The following is a 9,304-nucleotide window of genomic DNA, read 5'->3' on the forward strand; positions in this document are numbered from 1 at the left end:
CTGCGCTCACAAAGGGATCTCAGAGGCCCGGCGCACCAAAGGAAGCCCGAGTTCATGTGACCAGCTCCGTGCAGCCCGGGTTCCAGGGAAGGGGCTGTGGTTCCAAGGGTGGCAAGGGGGTTGGGTGCTTTTGTCAAATGCCCGAGTGTTGTTTTCGACACGAAAGGACACAGTTCCGAGCATCAGGGGGAGCTAGGGCTGGAAGGGGCCGACCCGTCGTTTGGGAGGAAACTGAGGCCGAGTGGGAGAGAGACGAAGTTGCGGTGCCAGTCCCTGGTAGGAATGCTCTGGCTCACCTTGGGAGAGCGCGCAACAGAAATGGTACAGCCTGGGGCTGGCGGCTCCCTTTCCTGGACAGGCTCACCTGCACTCATGTTTGTGGGATAGCTACTGGGTGGAGAGAACCAGAAATGATATTTGGGGGCGGGGGAGGGAGGAAGGACGGACAGCAGGCCTCCTGGGTACAAGTGACAAAAACCCTACTGGAACTACCTTAAAGGGGGAAGAAAGATAGGATATCTTTGTTCACCTCTGGGGACCCCAGGGGGGGGGGCCAGGGATGGAGCTGCTTTGGAAGGCAGCAGGAGCAGGACTCAGGATGCTCTTTAAAAATGGAAAGTTATGGATACAGGTAAGGCCAGTGCCCTGGACCCCATTTCCTTCCCTTCCCAGAGGTTGGAGATCCCACTTATGTCCTCGTGCATCAGTGAACAGTATAGACCACTGGGGTTGGTATTTCAAATGTTTATGTGAATGATGTAATTCACTCCATATCAGATTGCAGCTTGCTCTTTTTTTTTTTTTTTTTTAAGCATCATTGTTTTTGAGATACAGTCATGTTTAAACAAGAATATCTGGTTCATTCATTTTAACCACTATATAGTATTTCACTGAATAAATAAACTCCAGTTTACTTCCCTTTCCCCCGAGGGGAATGAAAACAAACCTGCTGCCAGGAACATCTGCACTCATATCTCATTGTGTAGGTTTGACTTTCTCTGGGAGAGACCCCAAGACTTCCCTAAGTTCACCAAACCGCTCACCAGTGAGCTGGCGCCCAGCAACACTCCCACCAACAGTGCATGGGGTCCCGTTTTCAGAGCCTTGCCAACAGTTACTGATTCTGGGCTTTGAACCTTGTCAACACAATGAGTTTGAAATCATAGTTCACTGTCTTACTTTGTGTTTGGTATTTGTGTTTCCCAGGTTATTACAAGAATTGAACACCCTTTCATATGTACTAGACATTTTGGCTGCTCACTCTTCAGATTTTCTCTTCATATCCTCCCTGTCATGAACTCTTTTTCTTACTGGTTTATAGGTTTTTGTTTTTGTTTTTGTTTTGTAACTGTGAACCTGTCACCAAACTTAATGTGCTTACTGATAGGATTGCATTTTATTTTATTATTTATTTTAAAGATTTTATTCATTTATTTGAGAGAGCGAGAGAGAGAGAGAGAGAGAGCGAGAGCATAAGATTGGGGGAGAGTGAGAAGCAGAGTCCCTGCTTATCAAGGAGCCCCACGTAGGACTGGCATGACCTGAGCTAAAGGCAGATACTTCACCAACTGAGCCACCCAGGCACCCCTATATCCTACCTTATGTGAGTTATATCACTTCACTTCAATGCATTAATCTTACACCAGGTTAGCCACCATCTTTTGTGTTATTGGTAGCGTGCATTTAATGTTTCCAAATGTGATAATCAGGAATTTGAGTCCTCTAACTCTGCTCTTTTCTTTCCAGATTGTTTTGGGCCATTCGGGATGCCTTGAACTTCCATTTGAACTTTAGGATCAGCTTGTGAATTTCTACAACTAAGCCAGCTAGAATTTTGATGGGGTCCAGAAATCAACTAATCTGCTAATACTCCTCGAAGAAGTACCCAGATGGATGAATATATTATCATTCTTTTTCAGATGAATGTAAGATAAGAAATTCAGTATTAATTCTGGATTTTCTTAATACCAAAGTAAAACGAAAGACTCCAACCACCTGAGTAGTTAACTTATTTGAATTTATTTTCCTTTGTCTTCTGGTATATGTGAAAAGTGGAAGAATAAAAATATACCTTCCATTTGACATTTTTAACGTGAATCTACTTTTATAACTGTATATCCTCTTGGTATATTTCCCCCCTCAAGATTACTAGTTGCATATTTGATACATTAATATTAAATAAATATTCTGTAATCAGCTGAAATTTTTTGTTATAAACTTTTTACAGTAGCAATTGTTCCAAAGAACAAACATGTAAAGCAGTGTTAAAATAAGAGCTGGGGCACCTGACTGGCTCAGTTGATAGAACATGCAACTCTTTTTTTTTAAAAATAAATATTTATTTATTTGAGAGAGAGAATGAGTTTGCACATAAGCTAGGGGGAAGGGCAGAGAGAGGGAAAGAGAATCTGAAGCAGATTCTGTGCTCAGCGTGGAGCCTGACAGAGGGCTGGATTCCACAACCGGGAGATCATGACCTGAGCCGATACCAAAAGTTGGCTACTTAACTGAGTCACCCAGGTGCCCCATAGCATGCAACTCTTGAACTTGGGGTTGTGACTTCAAACCCCATGTTCAGTGTAGAGATTATTTAAAATCTTTTTTTTTTTTTAATGTGAGTACAAGGAGTTTTGCTTTTTTTTCTTAAATGGTTCTTCTCTGTTGCAAACATTTTATTTATTTTTTATTTTTTTAAAGATTTTATATATTTATTCATGAGAGACACACAGAGAGAGAGAGGCAGAGGGAGAAGCAGGCTCCACTCAGGGAGCACAATGTGGGAATCGATCCCGGATCCCCAGGATCACACCCCAACTGTAGGCAGCACTAAACCGCTGCACCACTGGGGCTGCCCGCAAACATTTTATATATCCTTTTATTATTTCTAATTTATTATGCTGTGATTTTTTAAAATTTATTTATTTATGATAGTCACACACACACAGAGAGAGAGAGAGAGGCAGAGACATAGGCAGAGGGAGAAGCAGGCTCCATGCACCAGGAACCCGACGTGGGATTCAATCCCGGGTCTCCAGGATCCTGCCCTGGGCCAAAGGCATGCGCTAAACCGCTGTGCCACCCAGGGATCCCTTATGCTGTGATTTTAAAAAGGGGTCTGAATAAAATTGGTTATTTGGAATTTGTTATGATTTGCTTTGCAGCCAGCTTTTGTAAATATTTCATGCATGCTTGAAAAGAACATAAAATCTCTAATTGTTTGGAAAGAATTAGTTTAATACACTTTTCAAATATTCTAGATTCTTACTAATTTTTGTTTGTCTTATCAAATAGAGGTATATAGAAATCTCCCATTGTGATTGTTTTTCAAAATTTCCCTCATAATTCTATCATGTTTTGCTTTATATGAGTCCATGTTGTTAGGTGCATGGTACCTTATTTTTTTCATAATACAGTGATCCTGTTTATCCTAGTAATGCTTCTAGGATCAAAGTCTATTTTGGGGGAGCCTGGGTGGCTCAGTTGGTTGAGCTTCTGCCTTTGGTTCAGGTCATGATCCCAGGGTCCCAGAATCGAACCCCATATTGCTAAGCAGAGAGCCTACTTCTCCTTCTCCCTCTGCTGCTTCCCCTGTTCTTGCTCTCTCCCTGTCAAATAAATAAATAAATAAATAAATAAATAAATAAATAAATATCATTTAAAAAAGTCTGTTTGGGGCCACCTGGGTGGTTCAGCGGTTGAGCGTCTGCCTTCAGCTCAGGGTGTGATCCCAGGGTCCTGGGATCAAGTCATGCATCAGGTTTCCCACAAGGAGCCTGCTTCTCCCTCTGCCTATGTCTCTGCCTCTCTCTCTGTGTCTCTCATAAATAAATAAATAAAATCTTATTAAAAGTCTGTTTTGTCTAAAGGTATTTACTAGTCCATTTTCTTTCGATGAGTGTTTGCTAGTCCAGCTTTTCTCAATTCTTTACTTTGCACTGCATTGTACTCTTAAGTTTTAGGTAAATCTCTTATAAACAGTGTGTAACAAGATGTCAAGTGTCATTTTGTCCTTGTCTGGAGATCGAGGCTAAGGCCCAGAGCTGAGCAGCCCACAATCTACCCTACAACTTACTTTTGTGTGGCCAGAAGGAGTTGGGACAGTCACTCACCTGCGGAGCTTTACTAGGAGGCCCCACCTGAGAGCGGGCATCTCGTCCTCACACATGTACATGTACAAAGAGGACAGAAGAGGAGGCAGTGCTTGGTCACCCTCCTCTTTCCACGTGAGAGCATTCACAGTGTCCTCTGTGGAGCCCAGGACTATGCTTGTCGCCCTTTCCAGGCTCCCTCTTCCATCACATGGAAGAAGGGAAGTACTCTGGATACGGATCCCCCCAAAGTTTGTGAGTACCCTTGCACATGGAAGTGGATGGCTTTTAATGCAGAGATTTCTGAAGGCTTAAAGACATGACAGGCAAAGGAGAGGCTACTCCCATCCTGCTCCAGCTCCCCTCAGACTCCAATGATGCAAGATAAGACCCAAGGAGCTTCCTTGACTCTTGTAAAGGAGCATGTAGTGGAAGGGGACCTCTGAGGTGCCCACATGCCCACAGGCCACATAATGGAGGGTGACTCCTGGGAAGAGTAGGGGCAGACATTTCTTGATAGCCCTCAGGAAATGCTTCTCCCTGACAGAGGAAGTCAGGGTAAAGCTGAGGGCTACGCCCAAGACCACCTCATGTCGCCCCTCCTGGAAACCATGATACCCATAGACCTTCACAGTCCCAGGTGAACCAGGCTGAACAAAGTTTCTATGGCAACACACAGGTGCACATCCTCCTTCACGTCCTTTATGAACCCTCCATGCTTTGGCCAAAGGTGAGGCTTTGTGAAGGCCTAAGTTGGAGTGAAGGAAGTGTGGGAAGACTAGATCCTGGGACTCCAGGATCACACCCCGAGCTGAAGGCAGGCTCTAAACCGCTGAGCCACCCAGGGATCCCCTGATCTCTATTTTTATCATAGAAGTGTCGCTGGTCACTCTGATACCTTTTCCTTTCATGTCAATCTGTCTTTTTCTCCAGCTGCTTTTAGGATTTTCCTTTTCTTTTTGGTGGTTCTAGTTTCACCACGATGTTTCTACCTGTGGTTTTACCTTTGAGCTTGAGGATTGGCCTCTTGAGTTTGAGGATTTATGTCTTCCATTGTCTTGAAGCTCGTCAACCTTTCTTTTATAAATTTATTTCCTCCTGAAGGAAATAAATTATCTCTTTCTAAATGAGAAAATATGATTAGATAGATCTATTGTGGGTGTTTTAGTCTCTGCTCTTAAACATATCACATCTTTGCAGCCCTGTTTAGGTCAGCTGTTTAACCCATCCACTGAGTTTTTAAAAGTTCAAGGACTATTTTGTTTCCAGAAATTTTGTTGTTTTTTCAAATATTACTTTTTTTTTTTTATGATAGTCACAGAGAGAGAGAGAGAGAGAGAGAGAGAGAGAGAGAGGCGCAGACAGGCAGAGGGAGAAGCAGGCTCCCTGCACCGGGAGCCCAATGTGGGATTTGATCCCGGGTCTCCAGGATCGCGCCCTCGGCCAAAGGCAGGCGCCAAACTGCTGTGCCACCCAGGGATCTCAATATTACTTTCTTTTTAATAGTATCTTGATTTTTTCTTAAGGTTCAATTTTTTTTCTATTTACCAGGCATTTCCCATGCCGCTTCTTCCACTTTCTGCCCTTTGTTAGTATTATGCCTTATAAAACTATTCCTATCTTATTCTTTTTTGAATTCATGTATGAATTCAAGTTCTTGGATTGTGATCCTGCCTGTTTGTTGTATTCTCACTAAAGGTGGACTATTTCCTTGTGGGTTTTGCAATATGTGATTGTGAGCTTATATTGAGCCAGGCTCATGGTCTGGATTGTGGGATAATTCCTTCTGTTTTGGGTTTCCTTCAGCCAGAAACCTCAAGTGCTATCATTGGTCCTTGTCCAGTTTTTATGGCAATTGATCAGCCCTGTGGGTAATGTAAATTTTAATCTCACCCACTGCGAGGTACAAGCTGTAGTTCTAGATTCGTAACGAAGATATCACCCCACCCACTACTATCACCCAGAGCCCAGCCTGAAGCATCAGCTTTTTGTTCTTTGTGGCAGCAGTGGAATTCTTCTGCCACTCAGATCTTTAGGAATTTACCATTCAGCTACAAGGAGTGCTGTTAGCTGACAGCTCCAGTTATTAATGCCTTCAGGAAATGCGTTGGCTTTCAAGCTAAGGCCACGTTGTACTTGGGCAGTCCCAGCCAGTGAGTGAGCAGGTGGGTTTTTAGGGCCTGGGCATTTCTGCTCAATACAGGATTCCTCTAATAGGAATTACTTGCTCTAGAATCCTTTGGTTTGGTGGAAGTTCATCAGAACCACAGCATGGGGATGCCTGGGTGGCTCAGCGATTGATCCCAGTTGATACCCTGCCTTTGGCTTAGGGCGTGATTGCAGTTCAGGGATTGAGTCCCACATCAGAATCCCTGTGAGGAGCCTGCTTCTCCCTCTGCCTATGTTTCTGCCTCTCTCTGTGTCTCTCATGAATAAATAAATAAAATCTTAAAAAAAAAAAAAAAAAAGAACCACAGCATGTTCTGTTCTTGCTGTCCAAACCTGCTTGCACTCCTCGTCCCTTTCATGGATGTTAGGTCTGTGCCCTGGTCAGAGATTTTGCCTGCAAAATCCTGCTTCCTCATGCCTTTACCTTTCATAGCATTATTCCCCCTAAACCTCCTGCACTTTAAAGTGTGTCTCGACATCTGCTTCCTGAGGACCCAACTAAATATCATCTTTTAGTGTTGGGTGCATTTTTTCTAAACCATGTATTTTCTGAATATGAGGCCTTTGGGGGACTTTCTCTGGAGGAGGCATCAGCTCCAACTCTGAACTTCATGGGCCCAAGGCCTATATAACCTTCTTCTCCTAACCCTGTTAGATGCAACAGTCATTCACACGCTTATAATGTGGGTGTTGTTTTGTCTTCATTTCTGGTACACTAGGATTTCCCTTTATTCCATCCTAAGCTATTTAAAATTATGTTTATTATATCCCATCTGGAATTTCCAGATATTTCCATCAGATTATACAACCCGCAATATTTGCATTTATTTCTTTTTGCCCTATTTTTGAATACAAATTATTTAAGTGTATATGTTTAATGTCCAAATTGTGCTTTTAATATTTTTAAATAATATGTAAATTGCACAATACTCAGGGTTCAAAGGAGCTTGACAATTACGTCAAATCAGGCACTTTGTTTATAGCTGTCAGGGAAGAAAGCCTGCCTTATGACTTGTGTAAGTGTACTGCCTCAGCTTTATACATACCCCTTTATTATTATTTTTATTATTTTTAAAAATATTTTATTTATTTATTCATGAGAGATACGGGGTGGGAGGGGGGCAGAGACACAGGCAGAGGGAGAAGCAGGCTCCATGCAGGGAGCCTGATGTGGGACTCGATTCCAGGTCCCTAGGATCATGCCCCGAGCCAAAGGCAGATGCTCAACCTCTGAGCCACTCAGGTGTCCCTACATACCCCTTTATACACACTTCCAGGAACACATTATATGCAAAGTTGGGGAGCGTCTAATCAGAAGACAGAAGAAGCCTGAGCAAGGGCACTTCAGTGCCACCTTCAGAGACACCAGGGACAGCCAGGTGATGCTGAGCCATGACCTGAGGGGTAAAGAGTGTACCAGGTGCATGGGGGTGCGGTGGGCATTGCATGTAGCAGAAACAGCATGTGCAGAGACATGGAATAGCATGGTGTTCAGGGAAGACAGGCAGTCCAGTTTAGGCAGGAGATGAAGATAGGGAGGAGTCAGTTATACTGGACTAAAATTTGGATTTTCAGCAAGTAGGTGATGGAAGCTATTGAAGGATTTTAAACCAGGGAGCAAGAGTGCTCCAATTTCCCTGTTAGAAAGGTCACCCTGGGTCAGTATGAGGGGTGGAATGAGGCAGGATGAGGTGGGAGTTACACCCTTGAGGCTCAGGAGGAACCTCAGAGGAGGAGGGGTTATCTTCCCAAGACTGAAGACATAATAGAGTAATAGTTAAAGGGGCCAGCACAGTCCTCAAAGGTCTTGATGCCATTGAAATGCTTAAGGCACAATTGATCCCTCTCATCTTAAGTCTGCCTGGGAGCAGGACAAAGATGTAGCACTGCTACATAATGGAAAGTCAGAAGGTATGGGGGCCATCTCTGGAGGCATCAGGAATAGAATGAAGTTGTGGAAAGATGAAGGTAAGAAAAGATGTCATGAGTTGGGCAGCAGAGGGTGGCTGAGACGAAGGAATGGCTAGGCATGATGAACCTCAAATGTTGTAACATGGGAGCATCCTCGGAGGATTTGGCCTGGCCTCAGACAGGAGGTGAGAAATGCCCTGGAACTTAGGGTAGTAAGCCAGACATGGCCCTCCAAAGCTGTCCACATCCTAATTCCTAGAACCTGTGAATATGGTACCCTACACAGCAAAAGGCACTTTGCAAGTGGGATTAAATTAGGATCTTCAGATGAAGGGATTGTTTTGGGTTATCTAGGTGGGCCAAGAGTCGTTGCAAGATTATTTTAGAGAGAGAGGGAGGGAGGCAGGAGAGTCAAAGTCAGAAAAAGATGTGATGATAGCAGAGGGTGGCAAAAAAAAAAAAAAAAAAAAAAAAAAAAAAAAAAAGCAGAAGGTGGAGTGACTTGCACAGAAGGAGAGGGCTGTGAACCAGGACGTGCAGGTGACCTCTACAAGCAGGAAAAGGTGACACAATGGATTCTCATCTGGACTCCAGGAGGAACACAGCCCTGCTGACACCTTGAGTTTAGCTCTGTAAGATTCATTTTGGATTTCTGACTTCTAGAAGCATAAAATGAATCTGTACTGGTTTAAGCCATAAAGTTTGTGGTCATGTGTTATAGCAGCAAATGGACACTTAAAAGGACTGCAGTGCTTTGGCCTAAGCAGGCTGCTTCTGAGCGGTACCAGGCCTTCAGCCCGAGGTGCTTGCCTGGTCTCCTAACCACTGATAGGGTACTCCCCTTTCTGGATGTTGATACTGAACTCTACCCCCGCCCCCCAAACCCTGTCCTGCCCACGTTCTCTGTTTTGAGAGTGCACCCAAGCTAGAGCTTAGGAGTCGTCCACTGAGTGAACAACTAAATGGTTGGGAGCTTTGGTGTGATACATGGGGTTCCTGCCCACAGGGCATGTGGCAACACCTGGGCCTGGTGCTGGGGTAGATGTATGGTGAGCTGGGCAGACACCAGAAGTGTCCCTCGTTGATTTCCAAGGACTGGAGACAGGTCCAGTAGGGGGGAGGGCAGTGGACAAGAG

At 44.1% G+C, this 9,304-nt stretch overlaps 1 long non-coding RNA gene across 1 annotated transcript; it reads left to right on the plus strand.

The window, feature by feature from the left end:
* Positions 1 to 254: 254 nt before the first annotated feature.
* Positions 255 to 1,990, plus strand: LOC140599803 (uncharacterized). The gene is made up of 2 exons (XR_012002805.1): positions 255 to 1,603; positions 1,747 to 1,990. It is a non-coding gene; the product is annotated as an uncharacterized lncRNA (long non-coding RNA).
* The last annotated feature ends 7,314 nt before the right edge of the window (positions 1,991 to 9,304 follow it).

The sequence above is a fragment of the Vulpes vulpes genome, chromosome 7 (assembly GCF_048418805.1).
Source record: "Vulpes vulpes isolate BD-2025 chromosome 7, VulVul3, whole genome shotgun sequence".
In the NCBI taxonomy this organism is placed as follows: domain Eukaryota; kingdom Metazoa; phylum Chordata; class Mammalia; order Carnivora; family Canidae; genus Vulpes; species Vulpes vulpes.